Source organism: Bos taurus, chromosome 21, assembly GCF_002263795.3.
Source record: "Bos taurus isolate L1 Dominette 01449 registration number 42190680 breed Hereford chromosome 21, ARS-UCD2.0, whole genome shotgun sequence".
NCBI classification, from domain to species: Eukaryota; Metazoa; Chordata; class Mammalia; order Artiodactyla; family Bovidae; genus Bos; species Bos taurus.
Genome location: NC_037348.1, coordinates 40,927,323 through 40,949,229, shown reverse-complemented (window position 1 = coordinate 40,949,229; position 21,907 = coordinate 40,927,323). Strand labels below are relative to the sequence as shown.

Here is a 21,907-nt window from a genome sequence, read left to right as displayed (position 1 = left end):
GATACTTGTTTAGGGCTTTATCTGTGCCAGGCACTATGGTAGATCCTCTTCTTAAGCTTTCTTACAGTACCTCTGTATTGCTTTTTTAATTGTCACTGGAACAAATTATCACAAGCATGGTAGCTTAAACAATACACATTTTAAATATTATAGTTCTGTCGGTCAGAAGTCTCACACAGATCTCACTGGGCTAACATCAAGGGGCCAGGAGGACTGTGTTCCTTTCTGGAGGTTCTAAGGGAGAATTTTTTTCCTTGACTTCCCCAGCTTCCAAAGGCCGTCCTTTTTTCTTAGCTTATGGACCCCTTCCACCATTTTCAAAGCCAGCAGTAGCAGATGGAATCTTTCTCATCCTGCCATCTTCCTGTTCTTTGTTCCACTGTCACATCTTTTCGTGACCACAGCTTGGAAAGTATCACCACTTTTAAGCACTCATATTTTAGATTGGGCCCAGGATAATCTTCCAGGATAAAGAGTCTATATACCCTGCAGTCATTTTTTGCCTGTAAAATATCATATTGACGGAATCTGGGGCATGATGTGTAGTCATCTTTGAGAGCTCTTATTCTGCCAATCACAACCTCTATACGATAGATATCATTGACCCTATTAACAGAGAAAAAGACACTGTATCAGTAACATGATCCATACAGTATGTGATAAAGTTGAGACTCCAGCCAAGGTCTATGTGTCTCCGAAGCCCATGCAATTCCTACTGTGCTACACCATTTCACACCACAAAATGGCTTGCTGCTGGATGGGTTGGGCTTAGGGTCTAGTGAGGTGGGAGCCAGAATAGAAACTTAAAGGGGAATTCTCATAAGAGGCAGGGTGAGAATCAGGGAATTGAATTCTGTTGGAAATGCTCCCTTGGAAGAAGAAATGGATTTGCACTTGAAAAAAATAATTCACTTCTTTGAGGGAGAAGTTAGTTTAGGAGCAGGGGATCAAGTCTGAGAGTTAAATAAAACACCTTCTTCTCTCCCAGGGCCTCAGGGACCCTAGTGATCCCATATCCTATGTGGTCCTGCACCCACTTGGAAAGAGTTTTACCAATCCAATTCCTTACAAGCTGTAGGGACTCCATATGTTACCCTTCTCAAGAGTTTTACATGTAAAAACAGAGCGCCATAACCCAAAGTCATACACAGAACCTCTAGATTTCTTGGTTTTTTGAATGGATAGGAAACAAATCAGAGCACTATAAGTTTTCATTTGTTATCATGAGCTAACTTAGTTTGTTGTAGTAGTGAACTTTTAATCACTATGGCACCTGAGTCAAGGAGATATTCTTGGTGGTGGAAGCCTTCCAGGTTTGAGGCTGGTTACCACCTATTCTAAACCTAGATAGCATATTCAAAAACAGAGACATTACTTTGCCAACAAAGGTCCATCTAGTCAAGGCTATGGTTTTTCCAGTAGTCATGTATGGATGTGAGAGTTGGACTGTGAAGAAAGCTTGAGTGCTGAAGAATTGATGCTTTTGAACTGTGGTGTTGGAGAAGACTCTTGAGAGTCCCTTGGACTGCAAGGAAATCCAACCAGTCCATCCTAAAGGAGATCAGTCCTGGGTGTTCTTTGGAAGGAATGATGCTAAAGCTGAAACTCCAGTACTTTGGCCACCTGATGCAAAGAGTTGACTCACTGGAAAAGACTCTGATGCAGGGAGGGATTGGGGGGCAGGAGGAGAAGGGGACGACAGAGGATGAGATGGCTGGATGGCATCACAGACTTGAAGGACATGAGTCTGAGTGAACTCCAGGAGTTGGTGATGGACAGGGAAGCCTGGCGTGCTGCAATTCATGGGGTTGCAAAGAGTCGGACACGACTGAGTGACTGAACTGAACTGAACCACCTATTGTGTATGCTTGAGAAAAATATGTGGGTAACGTACTGTGTTTCCCACGTTGCAGGCAGATTCTTTACTGTCTGAACCACCAGGGAAGCCCCCAAATGAAAAAGATTGATATAAAATTAAAAAAAAAATTGTATTGAGTATTTGCCTATAACTTGAAACTGCTGGGGCACATACTTGATTGCTTGGAGAAAGGTAGTTCGAGGAATTGGGTTTTGTTGTTGTTCAGTTGCTAAGTTGTGTCCCTCTCCTTGCAACCCTATGAACTGCAGCTCACCAGGCATCCCTGTCCTTCACTATCTCCCACACTTTGCTCAAACTCATGTCCACTGAGTTGATGATACCATCCAACCATCTCATTTTCTGCCACCCCCTTCTCTTGCCTTCAATCTTTCCCTGCATCAGGGTCTTTCCAGATGAGTCTGCTCTTCACATCAGGTGGCCAAAGTATTGGAGCTTCAGCTTTAGCATCCGTTCTTCCAGTGAATAGGCAGGATGTTTACCCTAATACTTGGTGTTCAACTTCTTTTCCTTTTTTTATAAGATAAAAAAATGATAAAAGTCAGCCTTCCTGAATTTCATTCTCTCATGCTAATAGGATAGAGCAGCAATGACATACCATAAAAAATAAGGATATGATTTACAAGCAAACCAGATGGCTCCTATCTCATCTCATTGAATTGTTATCTTTTGAAGAGTTCCTTTTTGTGGATTTTAAAGAGAATGTAATCACTTTAGAAATCCCCAGAGAGTTTCATAATGAACCCTACTTACATTGTGTTGACACTAATAGTAGCTATAACCATGATCTTCAAATCCCCATGTAGGAGGCAGGCTTGTTGAAATTATAGCATGGGCTAGTAATCCATTTAAAAACATACTTTTAAAAATGAGATTTATGATGACCGAAAGCTCACTTAAATCAGTTTCACTTACAAATATGAGATGCTATATTAATAATGAAATCAATCTGGTTTAACTCAAGAAAAACAACATTTTACTGACAAGTTTTACCCAGTTTAGTCTCATGTCAAATTAAGAAACTAAGTAAACCAAACATTTATATGACTGACTCATACCGTGAAAAAAATGTGATCACAGCTTCATATCACAAAACTATTAAGTTCTGTTCAAGTAATTTCCTCTCAGCATTTCCTTTCCTCACTTAAGGTTTCCTTCTTAACCAAAAAGCATCAAATTAGGAAGCTTAAATGACTGAAGTATTAACACTCTCAGGAAAAAAATTATTGCCTTTCAGAATGGGGGGAAAATATCCTCTCACCAACCTATCTAACCAAGGCAAATGGTTACGAAGTAACAGGAACACAGGGTTTTTTGTTGTTGTTGTTACATTCTTTTCTAATACTTTGGTTTTTGATTTGAAATTTCTTTAAAATTAATCCTTTAAAATCATTTCCAGCAGTGAGCAATTCAACAAGTTCAGAGAACAAAATGGCCTTTGTATCCTTGAAGATTGGATTTAGACTAGTGGAATTGTATTGAAGTAACTTTGGCTATTTCAAGTATAATAAATTATAACTCATATATGGTTCAATTAGCATTCCTGTGACTAAATCTAACATTTTCCTCTATGCAATCTTTAATTTGGTATGCCTAGTTCATTTTCACAGTATGTCCGAATAAAAATGAAATTTTGAAATTTCACCTATCTTTGCAGATTTTATATCTATCATATGTAAACTACCCTCCCCCCCGCCCCCGTACCCTGCAATACACACACAGAATAATTTGTTAAGTGAGGCTGATGTTTATTAAGGTGGCAAATGTTAAACACTCCCAGACCAGGTATAAAAAAATATCTTTTCTGTGGAGTTTGGACCTCACTCTCAAAGTTCTAAACACATTGCCTTAGGTAGCCATTACCAATTAATTGATTGAGGCATTTGAGTCCAGACCTTCATCATAGCATTTAGTTCATAAAATAGAACCTGCTTTAAATATCTTGAATGGAATGTAATACAGGGAATTAGGTGCTTTAAAATAAAATCCTGGAAGACCTGAGGAGCTGACTTGAGGCCTGACCTCCAGGAATGACTCCCAAAACACCACAGAACGGAGTCCCCAGTTGCATGCTGCCTGCCAAGTTGCTTCAGTCACGTCCAACTCTTTGTGACTCTATGGACTGTAGCCCACCAGGCTCTTCTGTCCATAGGATTCTCCAGGCAAGAATACTGGATTGGGTTGCTATGCCCTCCTCCAAGGAATCTTCTTAACCCAGGGATCGAACCCACATCTCTTACATCTCCTGCATTTACTGGTGGGTTAAGGAGATCCAACCAGTCCATTCTAAAGGAGATCAGTCTTGGGTGTTCTTTGGAAGGAATGATGCTAAAGCTGAAACTCCAGTACTTTGGCCACCTTATGCGAAGAGTTGACTCATTGGAAAAGACTCTGATGCTTGGAGGGATTGGGGGCAGGAGGAGAAGGGGACGACAGAGGATGAGATGGCTGGATGGCAGCACTGACTCGATGGACGTGAGTTTGAGTGAACTCCGGAAGTTGGTGATGAACAGGGAGGCCTGGCGTGCTGCAGCTCATGGGGTCGCAAAGAGTCGGGCACGACTGAGTGACTGAACTGAACTGAACTGAACTCTTTACCACTAGTGCCACCTAGAAAGCCCCATTCAACCAAAACTTTAATGCATCTTGAAAATAGAAAATGGATGAAGCAAATACCCATAGCAATATGGGTCAGTATGCTAAATGTTAAATGTTTACTTTTGCAGTTTTATGTAACTGGCAGAGTGATAGTGATATGACTTTTCCATCTCTGATGTATGTGTTTTCAATCTATTTTAACGTATGCTGTGTGTTTAGATACTACAGCCTAATAACCATTTTAGAGCAACTCTACATTCCTATGGAAATATCTCTTCTGCAGAAAAAAATGTATGTGTATAGGAACATGGCCAGGGTTTCCCAGATGGCTCAGTGGTTAAGAATCCACCTGCAGTGCAGGAGACACAGAAGACACGAGTTCAATTCCTGGGTTAGGAAGATCCCCAGAGGAGGAAATGGCAACCCACTCCAGTATTCTTGCCTGGGAAGTCCCATGGACAGAGGAGCCTGCTGGGCTGCAGTCCATGGGGTCACAAAGAGTTGGATACGACTGAGCAACTGAGCACACACACGTACACATAGGAACATGGCCATGAAGCTGGAATTTTTTGTTGTAACTCTTTTAGTAGGCTCCCTCCACCATGTTTGTGTCCATATGCAACTATTCCTTTCAAGGCTGCTCTAAATAACTGTCTCTCCCTGCCTTCTCCCTCTGATATCACTGTGTAAAGCTTCTTCTCACCTGCCACATCTTCTAAGAGCCAAGTACATTTTAGTAGGTTTTAATATCTAATCTTACTTGGCCTGTAGGGCAAGCACACTGATATGTAGCTTTTTATCCCTATATTTTTTTCAAAGTGACTTCCTGAAGCTAAGTCAGTGTGAAGGGAGGCTACTCAGTCCTTCTGAACCTAAACTATTTGATGTGAGATATAAATACAGCCTTCTTTAGGCTCTTGTGTGTTAGTCACTCAGTCATGTCCAACTCTTTGCGACCCCATAGACTATAGTCAGCCAGGCTCCTCTGTCCATGGGATTCCCCAGGCAAGAATATTGGAGTGGGTTTAGGCTTTTAGGACCCCGTGAAAAAAGATTTAATTTTTCAGCCTGAGAGAGTTAAAAAAACACAGTAGAGGTAGAGCTGGACTTGAATATAAAAGATAAATCACAGAACTGGAAAACAATTCTATCAGGAATATTTCTGTATTAAACTTACGTGTTATTTGCTTAGATTTTTGAACTAATTGTCTGTACTCTGTCACTACCTCTTTCTTTGTCAGCAAACTCCACAAAGGAAGTCACTCAAATAAGTTACTTAGAAAAGTTTCTTCCTTTTTTTTGTTTGTTTGTTTTTTCATCATGGAGAAGCTTGCCTACTCACAAGTACTCTGTTGGTTTTTTTTTTTTTCCTTAAATATGGTGCCTATAAAGAAAGAAGCTGGATGACTAGCTTTAGGTCAGAAGTCATTTGTATCCAAGAACCCTAAATCAGTCAAGCCTGACTGATTTAGTTGGTAGTAATGAGAATCTGGGAAATACAATAAATGGGACAAGGAGTGCTCTCAGGTGACAGTTTCTGATGGCTTGTAATATCACATCATGTCTTAGTTTTTGGTCTCTGATAATAATCTGTTATGATGTACAGCAGGTTCTGGTATACAGAGTAATTCAAGTGCTCTTCTGTTGGGCATATGGTGCTTTTAAGTACACTCCAAGGGTTGATTTGACTGCTCCTGTTGATAAAGGGTGGCACAGTGGGAAGGAAGGGAACAAGCTATGGATGGTGCGTGGGATTCAGAAGAGGAAGGGATTCGTATGAGAGCAGAGCTGCTGAGAAAAACAACATGCAGTGACTTAATTAGAAAACCAATTTTGCCATTCTTTAAGTTGAGTTCCTGCAAGTGTCACTGTTTCTTATGGTAAAATTTAATGATATATGTGTGTATAAAATATGCATGTTATATAAGGTGTGTTTTATATATGTAAATATGCATGCATATATACATGTACATATATTAAACAGCAAACTCAAATGAAGTAGCAGAAAGACAAGATTTAGTCCCAGCTGTTGAACTGCGAGCAGGGGCAAATATTTAATAAGAGCAAAAAGAAATGATTCTAGAGGAAACTTTTTGAGTAACAGAGAAGAATCTTCCAGGAAACACAGCTTGGTACTCTTTCTTTCTGCTTTTAAAAACAGGGAAAATAATGCATTTTTTTTCTCATAATATCATCCACAGATCCCATTCACTGGCAAGAGAAGTGACTCTGTATATAAAATTAACAGGTTGTTTACACTTGAAGAGTTTTCAGAATTTTCTTTTACAGGAATTTGTGTCATAGAAAATAGAATCAGAAATTGTCAGAACAATAGAAATATGGCTGACCAAATCTGTGCAGTTATAGAAAATCCTCATGCCAAATTTGAGTGATTTTAGGCAGAGAGCCTGAGAACTCTGCAATCAGAAGGTCAGCTCTGATATAAAAACAGACCAAACATCAATGAGGATGGAACAGAGAGGGAGAACTCAGGACTTCACAGGACTAAGAGTTCAAGAAAGACTATGCTTAAAGCAGGTCCATGATAGACATAAATTAGTCATTCTCAGCAAAGACTTTCTTGAAACCATGGTGGTCCAACATATGGCCTATGAACTCAATAAATTATGTCTGAAATTGGGTTGCAGTTCACCTGTGATTTGAGGGGGGGGGGAATTCCCTCATTAACTAATTTTTCCATCCTAACCAACTGACATGCTTAACTAAAAGCTGAGTGCTGCTGGGTTTTATAGAGGAAGCTTAGATCAATATTTGTAGTTGAAGCCAAAGTTATTAGTTGTATACTTGTGAGTTGTTCAGGTTTAAATATGTGGCTCAGATCATGAACTCCTTATTGCCAGATTCAGAATTACATTGAAGAAAGTAGGGAAAACCACTAGACCATTCAGGTATGACCTAAATCAAATCCCTTATGATTATACAGTGGAAGTGAGAAATAGATTTAAGGGCCTAGATCTGATAGATAGAGTGCCTAATGAACTATGGAATGAGGTTCGTGACATTGTACAGGAGACAGGGATCAAGACCAACCTCATGGAAAAGAAATGCAAAAAAGCAAAATGGCTGTCTGGGGAAGCCTTACAAATAGCTGTGAAAAGAAGAGAAGCGAAAAGCAAAGGAGTAAAGGAAAGATATAAGCATCTGAATGCAGAGTTCCAAAGAATAGCAAGAAGAGATAAGAAAGCCTTCTTCAGCGATCAGTGCAAAGAAATAGAGGAAAACAACAGAATGGGAAAGACTAGAGATCTCTTCAGGAAAACTAGAGATACCAAGGGAACATTTCATGCAAAGATGGGCTCGATAAAGGACAGAAATGGTATGGACCTAACAGAAGCAGAAGATATTAAGAAGAGGTGGCAAGAATACACAGAAGAACTGTACAAAAAAGATCTTCACGACCCAGATAATGATGATGGTGTGATCACTCACCTAGAGCCAGACATCCTGGAATGCAAAGTCAAGTGGGCCTTAGAAAGCATCACTACGAACAAAGCTAGTGGAGGTGATAGAATTCCAGTTGAGCTATTTAAAATCCTGAGAGATGATGCTGTGAAAGTGGTGCACTCAATACACCAGCAAGTTTGGAAAACTCAGCAGTGGCCACAGGACTGGAAAAGGTCAGTTTTCATTCCAATCCCAAAGAAAGGCAATGCCAAAGAATGCTCAAACTACTGCACAATTGCACTCATCTCACACGCTAGTAAAGTAATGCTCAAAATTCTCCAAGCCAGGCTTCAGCAATATGTGAACCGTGAACTTCCTGATGTTCAAGCTGGTTTTAGAAAAGGCAGAGGAGCTAGAGATCAAATTGCCAACCTCCGCTGGATCATGGAAAAAGCAAAAGAGTTCCAGAAAAACATCTACTTCTGCTTTACCGACTATGCCAAAGCCTTTGATTGTGTGGATCACAAGAAACTGTGGAAAATTCTGAAAGAGATGGGAATACCAGACTACATGACCTGCCTCTTGAGAAACCTATATGCAGGTCAGGAAGCAAGAGTTAGAACTGGACATGGAACAACAGACTGGTTCCAAATAGGAAAAGGAGTACGTCAAGACTATATATTGTCACCCTGTTTATTTAACTTATATGCAGAATACATCATGAGAAACGCTGGACTGGAAGAAACACAAGCTGGAATCAAGATTTCTGGGAGAAATGTCAATAACTTCAGATATGCAGATGACACCACCCTTATGGCAGAAAGTGAAGAGGAACTCAAAAGCCTCTTGATGAAAGTGAAAGTGGAGCGTGAAGGAGTTGGATTAAAGCTCAACATTCAGAAAACAAAGATCATGGCATCTGGTCTCATCACTTCATGGGAAATAGATGGGGAAACAGTGGAAACAGTGTCAGACTTTATTTTTTTGGGCTCCAAAATCACTGCAGATGGTGACTGCAGCCATGAAATTAAAAGACGCTTACTCCTTAGAAGGAAAGTTATGACTAACCTAGATAGCATATTCAAAAGCAGAGACATTACTCTGCCAACAAAGGTTCGTCTAGTCAAGGCTATGGTTTTTCCAGTGGTCATGTATGGATGTGAGAGTTGGACTGTGAAGAAGGCTGAGCACCGAAGAATTGATGCTTTTGAACTGTGGTGTTGGAGAAGACTCTTGAGAGTCCCTTGGACTGCAAGGAGATCCAACCAATCCATTCTGAAGGAGATCAGCCCTGGGATTTCTTTGGAAGGAATGATGCTAAAGCTGAAACTCCAGTACTTTGGCCACCTCATGCGAAGAGTTGACTTATTGGAAGACTCTGATACTGGGAGGGATTGGGGGCAGGAGGAGAAGGGGACGACAGAGGATGAGATGGCTGGATGGCATCACTGACTTGATGGACGTGAGTCTGAGTGAACTCCAGGAGTTGGTGATGGACAGGGAGGCCTGATGTGCTGCAATTCATGGGGTCGCATAGAGTGAGACATGACTGAGCGACTGAACTGATCTGATCACATTATGAAATTTAGATAATTTAAATGATTGTGGAATGAAGAAGAGTTAGCATAAAGACCACTCATGCTTGAGTTGAGGTCAATATTCAGTAGACTCATTATTACTAGCTAAATAAGTAAGTAAGTGAATAAATAAATGTCATCTACTACTGTAGACATGAGTGTGCTCTTAGATCAACAGCAGAGAAGGAGGAAAAGGTGAGATAAACTTAAGTGCCCCTTATATGCCATGAATGGCTCTAGAAGTTTTTCATATATCTCTTCTTCCCTCAAAAGCCCACAATATGTAGATTCCCACCTCATAGTCAAAGAATCTGAGGCATAGAGAGCCTATTTAACTTGACCAAAGTTCCACAGTTCGGCGAGGTACATAGCCAGCTCTTTGAACCCATGGTTCTAAAGTCTGTATTCTTAGTTATGCCTAAGACTAAGAATTAATGTGTATATTTATGGATGTATTAGTGTTTCTTAAACCTTATGTAGTTAATTTATTAATGTAAATTTAGGTCTTTTAAACTAACTATAAAATAACATAAAATTGATAAGATTAGCAATAATTTAAAAATACATTACATGTAATTATAGTGCAGTACGCAATGAAATAATATTTTTTGTTCCTTAGAAAACTGTGAGTTGAAAGAACTCAACTAAGTTACTAAGAATGATTATTTCAGAGTGGTAGGAGAATGGGTGACTTTTGATTTCTCCTTTGTGCTTTTTGTATTTCCTGTTTTTCTGTGATCATCATAGGTCGCTTTTTCTAACATGTCATTGTGATGAGCTTCCTGAAATAAGTAGACTCCAATGTCGCTTGTAACGCGCTTCTTGGATGCTGTCAGAAAACCAAAGGCATACCTTGCCATCCCTGTTCCTTTCCATTTTGAGTGTGTTACCTCTGAAATTTATTTGGTCAACTTTCTCATTTCCAAGTTCAAGGCCTTTTATACTCAATTAAGTTAAAAACATTTGTTTGGAACAGCCTATGTAGGAAGTGGTAAATGTTAAGGATATATTTGGTCCCAATTGTTAATTCAAAGCTGAGTGTCAGAAAACCAATGATCCCGCCTATATGAGATTTTTGGAAGTTGTACATGTGTTGTATAGTGCAAGAGCTTTAGGGCAAGATGGTTTAGGTTGGATGCCAGTTCTATCATGGTAGGTGTATTTTATATGGTTAAATTTTAAATCTTCTATGGCTTAACTCAGCCTTCTGTAAGATGGGAATAATTATAGTACCTGTATCTCATAAGTTTGTTGGAAGAATTAAATAAGTTGATATATGTACATAAAGCATTCAGAATAGTGTCCGATACTTCACTTAAGCACTCAGTAAACATTAGCTGTAATTTAGCTCAGGTGGACATGTATCACAGTAAGGAAAGAACTAGCTTACACATTTCTACAGACTTGTGTTATATATAACCCAAACCTTTCTCACAGAATACAAATCTATGCTCTTAGGATGAAATAATTTGGAAGCACATTATATATCATGTTTGAACTCATGTTTGATAACTGTGAGCCCCAAGAGGTTGTCTTAAAATTGTATTGTGCTTTTCTCTTTTTCTCTGTCAGGTAATCTGCCGTGGTTATCATGAAATTAGTGTTACATCTTCCCTTCCTTTATTTGATCAGTATGGGAATGTTGTAAGTGTGTGGGAAGAGTGCAAGCAGTTGGAGGTTTGGCTTTTAAATGCTCAGTAAAAACAGCTGCTAATAAATTGGGTGCTTTACCATGATCAAGCTCTACCATGATCAAAGCACTCTCCAAGAGTTAATGTAATCTTCCTTCTCTTTCTGTATCTATATGATGACATGTATTATTACCTCTGTATTATAGGTGAGGAAATTGATCTCTAGAAATTAGTCACACAACTAATTAAGAGATGGAATTGGGATTAAAATCCAAGCAGTGAAAGATAAGTCTGGCTTTCCTGTCAGCTCTGTCTTGTCCAACAATGAATGCAAATAATAGAAACCGTGAACGTAGATATTGACTTTAGGCCCAGAGGTATGATATTCAAAATATTCACCAGCTGGTCATCCAAGGCATTAATTCTGACCAATCAGAACGGATGCCAGCTGTGAACAACTGGTTTAGCTATTTGGGTGTGAACTGTCTGAATACCAGCTCTAATATTTTAGTGACAAATGGTTAATTTGTGAAGTATATCACTCAAAATCTTCAAAAAGAAAATTGATTAAATTACAAAGGATCACTAAAGACCATATTAAGTCCAATATATAAGGCAGGTCATTACATGCTCCTTCCATACACATTACTCAACCCTGAGTTACCCATCAGCTGAATGGCATGTTGTAAAGATGTCTGTGTTCTTTTCCCAGATGATGCTGCTCTCCTTGCTGGTACCATGAGCTAGTGGTAGCCAGGCTCAGGATGGAAAGAGCTGTCTTTAAGTCTTTTTCCCTTAAATTCATCTACCAACCTGTCCAAGGGATATTAGAATGGATTTTTATTTCAATTCATTTCATTGATTTGGCATCTGTTTGGTGTGATGTAGGGAATAGGATGAGTTTAATGTTACAGTACTGGATGGTTAAAAATGCTGTCTGTGCTTCCCTGGTGACTGCAGTAAAGAATCTACCTGCAAATTCAGGAGACATGAGTTTGATCCCTGGGTTGGGAAGATCCTGGAGAAGGAAGTGGCAACCTACTCCAGGATTCTTGCCTGGGAAATCATATGGACAGAGAAGCCTGGAGGGCTACAGTCTGTGAGGTCACAAAGAGTTGGACATGACTGAGTGATTAAACAACAACATTACCACCCAGAATCCAGTGATAAATGTTAGTGGACTCCTGTTTGATGTATTTTGACAAATACACCTACATTTAGAGCTCCCACTTTTACTGCAATGGTACATGCAGATTTTCTTACTAAGGTTTTTCACCTCTGAGAAGCAATTACTTCTGTCACTTATGGTTTGAAATGTAATATTAAGGTCATAGAACTAAACACATCTGGGTGATGGCCCTAGACCTGCTTCTGACAGACCTGAAGCACGACAGCTCATGTGTAAAACAGTCCCTACTGTGGAGAGCTGTGGGGCAATTTAACGATCTCAAGCCTGCACTTCCTTTCTGAAACAACAAGAGCAAAAATATTAAAAACATTTGGAATCCCCACATTCTCTTGACAAGTTTTTGAAAGTGCCATAGTCCTTAAAAATACTTATTTGAGAAAAAAGTTTGTTATTATTATATCCTTGGCATGTGTGCTAATTTGTTTCAGTCGTGTCTTGCTCTGTGTGGCCCTATGGACTGCAACCTGCCAGACTCCTCTGTCCATGGGATTCTCCAGGCAAGAATACTGGAGTGGGTTGCTGTGCCCTCCTTCAGGGTATCTTCCCAATCCAGGGATCGAACCTGCATCTTTAACATCTAACCTGAATTGGCAGGTGGGTTCTTTACTACTAGCACCACCTGGTAAGCCCTTATATTCTTGAGGGGAGTAGCAATAAGATAGACATTGTGAGCTGCTTTGCCACTGTCTCCTCTACATTTTGTCCACCCAGATGTGTGTGTGAGGCCCAGTTTGGCATGCCTCTAAACCCTAACCCTGTCATAAGGAAGTTATATTTAGGGTCCAAGAAGCTTATTTTAGGTTTATAGCTAATGAGATACATTTCTTTGCTTCCTTAAAGATTTTTCCCATTCAGATTTTAGATCCTCTTATAGTTTTCTTAATAAAATGATGGACCCCAGCTTTTATAATATACTATTACAAGCGCTGAAGAATTGATGCTTTTGAACTGTGGTGTTGGATAAGACTCTTGAGAGTCCCTTGGACTGCAAGGAGACCCAACCAGTCCATTCTGAAGGAGATCAGCCCTGGGTGTTCTTTGGAAGGAATGATGCTAACTGAACCTCCAGTACTTTGGCCACCTCATGCGAAGAGTTGACTCATTGGAAAAGACTCTGATGCTGGGAGGGATTGGGGGCAGGAGGAGAAGGGGACGACAGAGGATGAGATGGCTGGATGGCATCACTGACTCGATGGACGTGAGTCTGAGTGCACTCTGGGAGTTGGTGATAGACAGGGAGACCTGGCGTGCTGCGATTCATGGGGTCGCAAAGAGTCGGACACGACTGAGTGACTGAACTTGACTGAACTGAACTGAACTGAACTGATTATGTTCTTCTGGCCAGTTTTCTCCCAGCTTATCATTTTAAGCAGACACTTGGAGATGTTTTGATTTTTTGAGGTTGTCACCTTCCGAGTCGCAGAGTACCCACTACTACAATAATCTGTCTCACCTGGTGTCCAGCAACAACTAGGAAATGATTCTTCTTTTGGTATTACTACTCTGTGCATTTTCAAGTCCTGATTTTCAACTTTTGAGTGCTCTTTTCTATTAAGTAAAATTGCTCTGGGCTTATGTGAATGACGAGTTGGGCTTACGTGTAGTGTAATATACAGTGGAAGCAACAGACAACAATGCCCTGCGGGGCTCACCATAGGCCAGAAGAGCTCATGGAAGATAAAACATAGGGGAAAAGGTGCACTGGAAGCACAGTTTGATTTTGTCAGATTCTTGGCATCTGGTTTTCAGTTAATGCTGTTTCTTGAATTTGAAAGAAATAGCACACATTTTTGCTCTAGGAGCACTTAGAGCAAGAACAGTATCACCCATCTCTAAAAATATTTCCTGGTGGATAAACTGTTAAGAAAACATGTTTGTGGGTCACACTTTGAATAGAAATATTTACTATTCATACTCTACTTGAACTTTTTTTTTTAATCAAGTAACTAAATTGGCTTTTTGTGAGATGTTGACTAAAATCAGGGCACTGGGTCATCACATTTATAGCCAAAGCAAATGATTAATAATAATTTCAGAGCCTTGAAATAACCTACACTGACCCAGCTTACATTGTACTGAGGTTTGTTTTAATTCAGAAGCACAGTATTTCAGGAAAACATGTTAGAAATTAGTTTGTAAAAACCTGAAAGACAATGAGTATTTGATCATTTCTTGAAACTTTAATGAAAGCCTCTTGTGTTCATTAAAAAATGAGCGATTCTAGTTACGTTGATGAAGGTCTGAGCTGATGGGCTTAATTAATGTCACTATTGTTTTTCCCCAGTCAAACTTACTTACAGTCAGTGTATATTTTATAGCAATTTCTTTGTTAAAAAACAAAAAAACCCTTTTTTTTTCAGAATGGACCAGGTGTATGGGGGTCTTTAAAATAAGGTAACTTAATGGCTCAACTCACCAAGTCTTTGCTAGGTGTCAATCAACCCTTTATTTCATCTGCTTACCATCAAGCCTACATTTTGGCTTCTTTTCTAAGTGACCCAAATTTGAAAGAGGATGATTTACCCATTCTGAACAGTATTAAGGATAATTGAAAGCACTGCAGATAGTTTTATTTATTATTTCCTTGCAACTTTACAGCAGTTTTATTTAGAGTAGGATCATTTACAAATACAGGTTTTGTAGTTATTTTTGTTCTTACTGCATATATCATCACTGATTTTTTGCTGCTAAACTGTTCAGTGTGTAGCAGTGTTTAGCTCATTCAGTGCTGCCTTATTTAAAAAAAAAAAAAGGAGAACAAGATGTTGGAGGAGTAGGTGGACGTGGAGTACATCTCTCTCCACGGATACATCAGGCATACACCAGCTGAGAGTGGCCAGGAGGACCTGACCAGTGGAAAATAGTATATAGACCCACACAAAACTCAGTAGGACGAAGGAACTAGGGGGAAAAACAGGAGTGTTAGTAGGATTGGACCTGCCCTCAGCGTGTGGAGGAACTGAAGCAGGGGTCCGGATCCCCACATCCGGGCAATTGTCTGAGTCAGAGGAGAAACATTTAAGGCTGAGAGTGAAACAGCTGATCTGTGGCAGCCTAAATAGAATGAGAATCAGACAGTCTTTGCCACAGCCATACATTCCCCGGACAGGAATGCTGGTCTCCTGGAAGGCGCAGGGGCTGGAAGCTGGAGTTTAGGGATTGTGGAGCAATCCCAGGGTGAGGGCTGCTGTTGACTGTGGAGAGACTGATCCAGGGGATGTGAGAGAAGAGATCGTGGTGGGAAATGCCTGTGTAAGAAAGCCAGGCAACCATGGAAGCAAGGCGATACTGCTGAGTCATGCATATTGGGTGGAGTCATCACCATAGCCCCTCTCTCCCCACACGCCAGCATCAGCAGCTAAACAATAGAGAGGCTGGACCATCAAATGCCTGATGCATTGAACTACAGAGTAGGACCCCCCACCAGGGTACTCATTTCAGTGATTGATGCGCTGAAATACAGGGTAGAACCCCACCCAGAGTGCCCCTTTAAGTGCCTGATGCACTGAACAACATAGAAGAACCCCAGGAAAAGGCTCCCTCTAAGTGCCTGAATGGGGCGGAGCTATGGAGAAAGATGAGCCAAAGAGGCCTTCTGATCGCCAGCTACAAGAAGCTCCAAAAAGACTCTGAGAGAGCCATACCTCCTGCGGCAGAGGCAGTCCATGTCCCTGCACACTTGGCGCCGCCAGAGTCCCCGCAAGCCAAGCAGCTGCACCATTATCACACTCAACTCTCACTGGGGCAGAGCTGCCACAGGCAAAAAATGTCTTGCGTCTATGCGCGCAGGGTCGCTTCAGTGGTGGCCAACTCTTTGCAACCCTGTAGACTGTGGCCGGCCAGGCTTCTCTGTCAGAGAGGGAGTTCTCCAGGCAAGAATACTGGAGCATATTGGCCAATACTGGTTGCCATACCCTTCTAGAGCACTGTATTTCCTGCTACCCTAGCTGCCAACTCCTCTGAGTACCTGGTGATGCCAGAACCCCTGTGACCCAAGCAGCAGCATCACCTCCATACCTGGCCCTCACAGGGGCAAACCCAAGCCCTCCAGGGCAGCCTCAGGAGCTAAACCCCAGTAGACGACCCACATGTAGAGGTGGAAATAAAACCACAATTGATACCCAGGGACAGTGTGGCTAAGGAAGAAGACCCAAAACCTTCCCACCAGCTGTACAAGCTGCAACTTACATCCACATGATCAACTAAGAAGACTCTATGTCTATGGAATATATAAAAGGCCATTGAGAACTCCCACAAAAAAACACACTAGCTCTGATAGCTGTGGACATTGGAGGCAAGAACTCATAGGAGTAGGACCAGATTAGAATCTGATCTGGGACCACAGCAGGTCTAGAGATCAGCACAGTTTTGGAGGGCATCCTAGGGAGGTAAGGTGAACTGTGACTCCCAGCGAAGGAAAGGACTCTGACAGCAGTGACTCAAGAAAAACATTTATTATTCTTGTTTTTTGACTTGTTCTTTTGGATTTTTCCCCCCTTCCCACCCCCCGCCCCTGGTTGTAGTTGTCGATTTTATTGGCACTAAGAAATCCAATTAAGCTTTTGAACTTTTTTTTTTCCTCAGTCACATTTTTTATTGTCATAGACCTCTGCCTCTACACTGGGCTTTTGCATGTCTGTGGAGTTTTCCTGGTTTTTTATTTTCTCTTTTTTTAATTTTAATTTTTTGAACCTGTTGTTATTTTTTTCTACATTTATTCCTTTGTTTGCTTTTCCTACTGTTCTTTTCCCCTTGCAGTTAACCTTTAATGTATATAAATCTTCTTTATCTACCTCTATTTAACTTTGCATATCTATTCTTTCTTTCTCTCTTTTCCTCTCAATGTATTTGTTAGTTTTATTTTCATTGCTTTATTCCCCAATTGACACCTTGCTTTATTTGTTTTCCAGTTTGTGCTTCAATTAGCTTTGTTCTGGTAGATGTAATTTTTGGTTTCTTTTGTTCACTGGGGCAATTTATTGTACTTTATTTTTGTTGGACTATTTTGATTTTGCTTATAGATGTATATGTGTAAGTGTATATTCAGTCACACTTTCTATTGTTGTTATAAACCTCTGCCTGTACACTGGGCTTTTGCAGTTCTGTGGAGTTTTCCTTTTTTTTTCCCTTTTTTCTTTCTTCTTCCATGTTTTTCTTTTCTCTTTTTTACAATTTTAATCTTTTAAACCTATTATATTTTTTCTACATTTATTCCTTTGTTTGCTTTTCCTACTGTTCTTTTCCTCTTGTAGTTAATCTTTAATGAATATAAATCTTCTTCATCTACCTCTGTTTAACTTTTATTGACTTACTTTCTTTCTTTTCTTTCTTTCCTTTCCTCTCAAGATATTTGTTAGTTTAGTTTCCATTGCTTTATTCCCCACTTGGCACCTTGCATTAGTTTTGTTTTCCAGTTTGTGCTTAAAAGGTAGTTTTGTTCTTAACAGGTAAATATAATTTTTAATTTCCTTTGTTCACCAGGTCAATATACTGTACTTTATTTTTGTTGGACTGTTTTGACTTTGCTCATGGGTGTATATGTGTATATTCCATTATTTTAATTATTATTTGCCTGATTTTGTAACAGCCATTTGTCTGGGGTTCATCTTTGATTTCTTATTTTTGGATATCTGTTTTAATCTCACTTAATGTCATACAAACCACTTGTGGAATCTTTGTTCCTGACCAGAGATCAAGCCCTGAGCCTTTGGAATGGGAGCACTGACTCCAAGACTCTAGACTACCAGAGAAACCCTGCTGCTGCTGCTGCTAAGTCGCTTTAGTTGTGTCCAACTCTGTGTGACCCCATAGACAGCAGCCCACCAGGCTCTGCTGTCCCTGGGATTCTCCAGGCAAGAACACTGGAGTGGGTTGCCATTTCCATCTCCAATGCATGAAAATGAAAAGTGAAAGTGAAGTAGCTCAGTTGTGTCCGACCCTCAGCGACCCCATGCACTGCAGCCTTCCAGGCTCCTCCGTCCATGGGATTTTCCAGGCAAGAGTACTGGAGTGGGGTGCCATTGCCTTCTCCAAGAAATAACCCTAGGGAGTATCAAATAGTGATAACTCACACAAAGGAAACCACTTGAATACAAGACTTGGCATCACCCAACCGTTGGTAGTACTCTGTGCAGGATGCCTCATCCAAACAACAAACAAAAATACAAACCCAGTCATTAGCAGACAGGATTACCACCTCACTCAGCCTTGCCCATCAGAGGAAAAACAAACAAAAACTTAGCACAAATCTTGAAGCTATATGAAGTTTACACAAACCACTGGACCAATCTTAGGAGGGCAGAAACCAAAAGGAAGAAAGAATTCAACCTTCTTCAGGGAAAGAATTCAACTTTCCTTGAAGCCTGGGAAAAGGAGACCTCAAACAGAATAACGTAAAAAAAAAAAAAAAAATAATGAAAAGGCAGAGAAATACTGCGCAAATGAAGGAACAAACTAGAAACACTGAAGTCCAAATAAATTAAGAGGAAATAAGCAAACTACCTGAATTTCAGATTAATAATAGTAAAGATAATCAAAAACCTTGAAAATAAAATGGAGAAAATGCAAGAATCAATTAACAAAGACCTAAAAGAATTAAAGAATAAACATACAGAGACAAGCAACACAATTACTGAAATTAAAAATACTCTAGAAGGAATCATAGCAGAATATCTGAAGCAGAAGAACGAATCAGTGAGCTGGAAGATAAAATTGTGTAACTTCTGAAGAGTAGAATAAAGTAAAAAGAATGAAAAAAGGTGAAGACAGTCTCAGAGACCTCTGGGACCAAATCAAATGCACCAACATTCAAATTATAGGGGTCCCAGGCGAAGAAGGGGAAAAAAAAGGGTATGAGAAAATTTTTGAAGAGATTATAGTTGAAAATTTCCCCAACATGGAAAAGGAAATAATCAATCAAGTCCAAGAGGCACAAAGAGTCCCATACAGGATAAACCCAAAGAGAAACACGCCAAGACACATACTAGTCAAACTAACAAAGACTAAAAACAAGGAATATTAAAAGCAGCAAGGAAGAAGCAACAAGTAACATACAAGGGAAACCCCATACATTTAACAGCTGATCTTTCAGCAGAAACTCTGCAGACCGGAAGGGAATAGCAAGATATATTTAAAGTACTGAAAGGGAAAAATCTACAACCAACATTACTGTACCCAGCAAGGATCTCATTGAAAATTGATGAAGAAATAAAAAGCTTTTCAGACAAGCAAAAGTTAAGAGCATTCAGTACCACCAAACCAGCTTTACAACAAATGTTAAAGGGACTTACACAGTCAAGAACTACAAGAGAAGAAAAAAGATCTACAAAATCAACCCCAAACAATTAAGAAAATGGCAATAGAAACATATATATCAATAATTACTTTAAATGTAAATGGATTAAATGCTCCAAGCAAAAGACACAGACTGGCTGAATGGATACAAAAACAAGAGCCATATGTATGCTGTCTACAAGAAACCCACTTCAGACTTCAAGATACATATAGACTGAAAATGAGTGGATGGAAAAATATTTTCCATGCAAATGGGAAGCAAAAGAAAGTTGGAGTAGCAATCCTCATATCATACAAAAATAGACCTTAAAGAAGATTACAAGAGATAAGGAAGGACACTACATAATGATCAAGGGATCAGCCCAAGAGGAAGACATAACAATTGTAAATATCTAGCATATTAAAAAGCAGAGACATTACTTTGCCAACAAAGGTCCGTCTAGTCAAGGCTATGGTTTTTCCAGTGGTCATGTATGTATGTGAGAGTTGGACTGTGAAGAAAGCTGAGCACTGAAGAATTGATGCTTTTGAACTGTGGTGTTGGAGAAGACTCTTGAGAGTCCCTTGGACTGCAAGGAGATCCAGCCATTCCATCCTAAAGGAGATCAGTCCTGGGTGTTCATTGGAAGGACTGATGCTGAAGCTGAAACTCCAATACTTTGGCCACCTCATGCGAAGAGTTGACTCATTGGAAAAGATTCTGATGCTGGGAGGGACTGGGGGCAGGAGGAGAAGGGGACGACAGAGGATGAGATGGCTGGATGGCAGCACCAACTCAATGGACATGAGTTTGGGTGAACTCTGGGAGTTGGTGATGGACAGGGAGGCCTGGCATGCTGCAGTTCATGGGGTCGCAAAGAGTCAGACATGACTGAGCGATTGAACTGAACTGAACTGATGCACCCAACATAGGAGCTCCATAATACACAGGACAAACACTAACAGACATAAAGGGAGAGAATGACAGTAACACAATAATAGTGGGAGACTTTAACACCCAACTCACACCAATGGTCATCAAAATGGAAAATTAATAAGGAAACACAAGTCTTAAATGATACTTTAGATGAGATGGATCTCATTGATATCTTCAGGACATTCCATCCAAATGCAGAAGAATACACCTTCTTCTCAAGTGTACATGGAACATTCTCCAGGATGGACCACATCTTGGGTCACAAATCAAACCTCAGTAAATTAAAGAAAATTGAAGTCATATCTTCTCCAACCAAAATGCTATGAGACTAGATATCAGTTACAAGAAAAGAGGTGTAAGAAACACAAACACATGGAGATTAAACAACCCGTTTTAAGATAACCAACAGGTTACTGAAGAAATCAAAAGGGAAATCAAAAAATTTCTAGAAACAAATGACAATGAAAACATAACAACTCAAAACCTATGGGATGAAGCCAAAGCAATTATAAGAGGGAAGTTTATAGCAGTACAATCCTACCTCAAGAAACAAGAAAAACATTGGATAACCTAACTTTACACCTAAAACAACAGGAAAAGGAAGAACAAAGACACCCAAAATTAGTAGAAGGAAAAAAAATCACAAAGATCCAAGCAGAAATAAATGAAAATAGAAATAAAAGAAACAATAGTAAAGATTAATAAAACTAAAAGCTGGTTCTTTGAGAAGATAAACAAAATTGACAAACCTTTAGCCAGACTCATCAAGAAAAAAAGAGAGAAGAGTCAAAGCAACAAAATTAGAAATGAAAAAGGAGAGGTTACAACAGACAATGCAGAAATACAAAGGATTATAAGAGACTATTATGAACAACTAAATGGCAAAAAAATAGATAACCTGGAAGAAAAGGACAGATTTTTTAAAAAGTTCAATCTTCCAAGACTGAACCAGGTAGAAACCGAAATTATGAATGACCCAATTACAAGCATTGAAATTGAAGCTCTGATCAAAAGTCTACCAGAAAACAAAAGCCCAGGACTAGATCGCTTCACAGGAGAATTCTATCAAACATTTAGAGAAGAGCTATGCCTATCTTTCTAAAACCCTTTCAAAAAATTGCAGAGGAAGGAATACTTCCAAATTCATTTTACGAGCCCACCATCATCCTGATACAAAAACCAGACAAAGACAACACACGAAAAAGAGAACTATGGTGAACATAGATGCAAAAATTCTCAACAAAATTTAACAAACAGAACTCAGCAACACATCAAAAAGCTCATACACCATGATCAAGTTGGGTTTATTCCAGGGATGCAAGGATTCTTCAGTATATGCAAATAAATCAATGTGATACACTATATTAACAAATTGAAAGATAAAAACCATATGGTAATCTCAATAGATGCAGAAAAAGCCTT

The 21,907-nt window shown here is 39.7% G+C and overlaps 1 long non-coding RNA gene across 1 annotated transcript in view; it reads left to right on the top strand.

Annotated features, from left to right (window-relative positions):
* LOC112443227 (uncharacterized) overlaps window positions 1–21,907 on the top strand; it is a 172,879-nt gene that overhangs the window by 36,769 nt on the left and 114,203 nt on the right. The window lies entirely within an intron of this gene.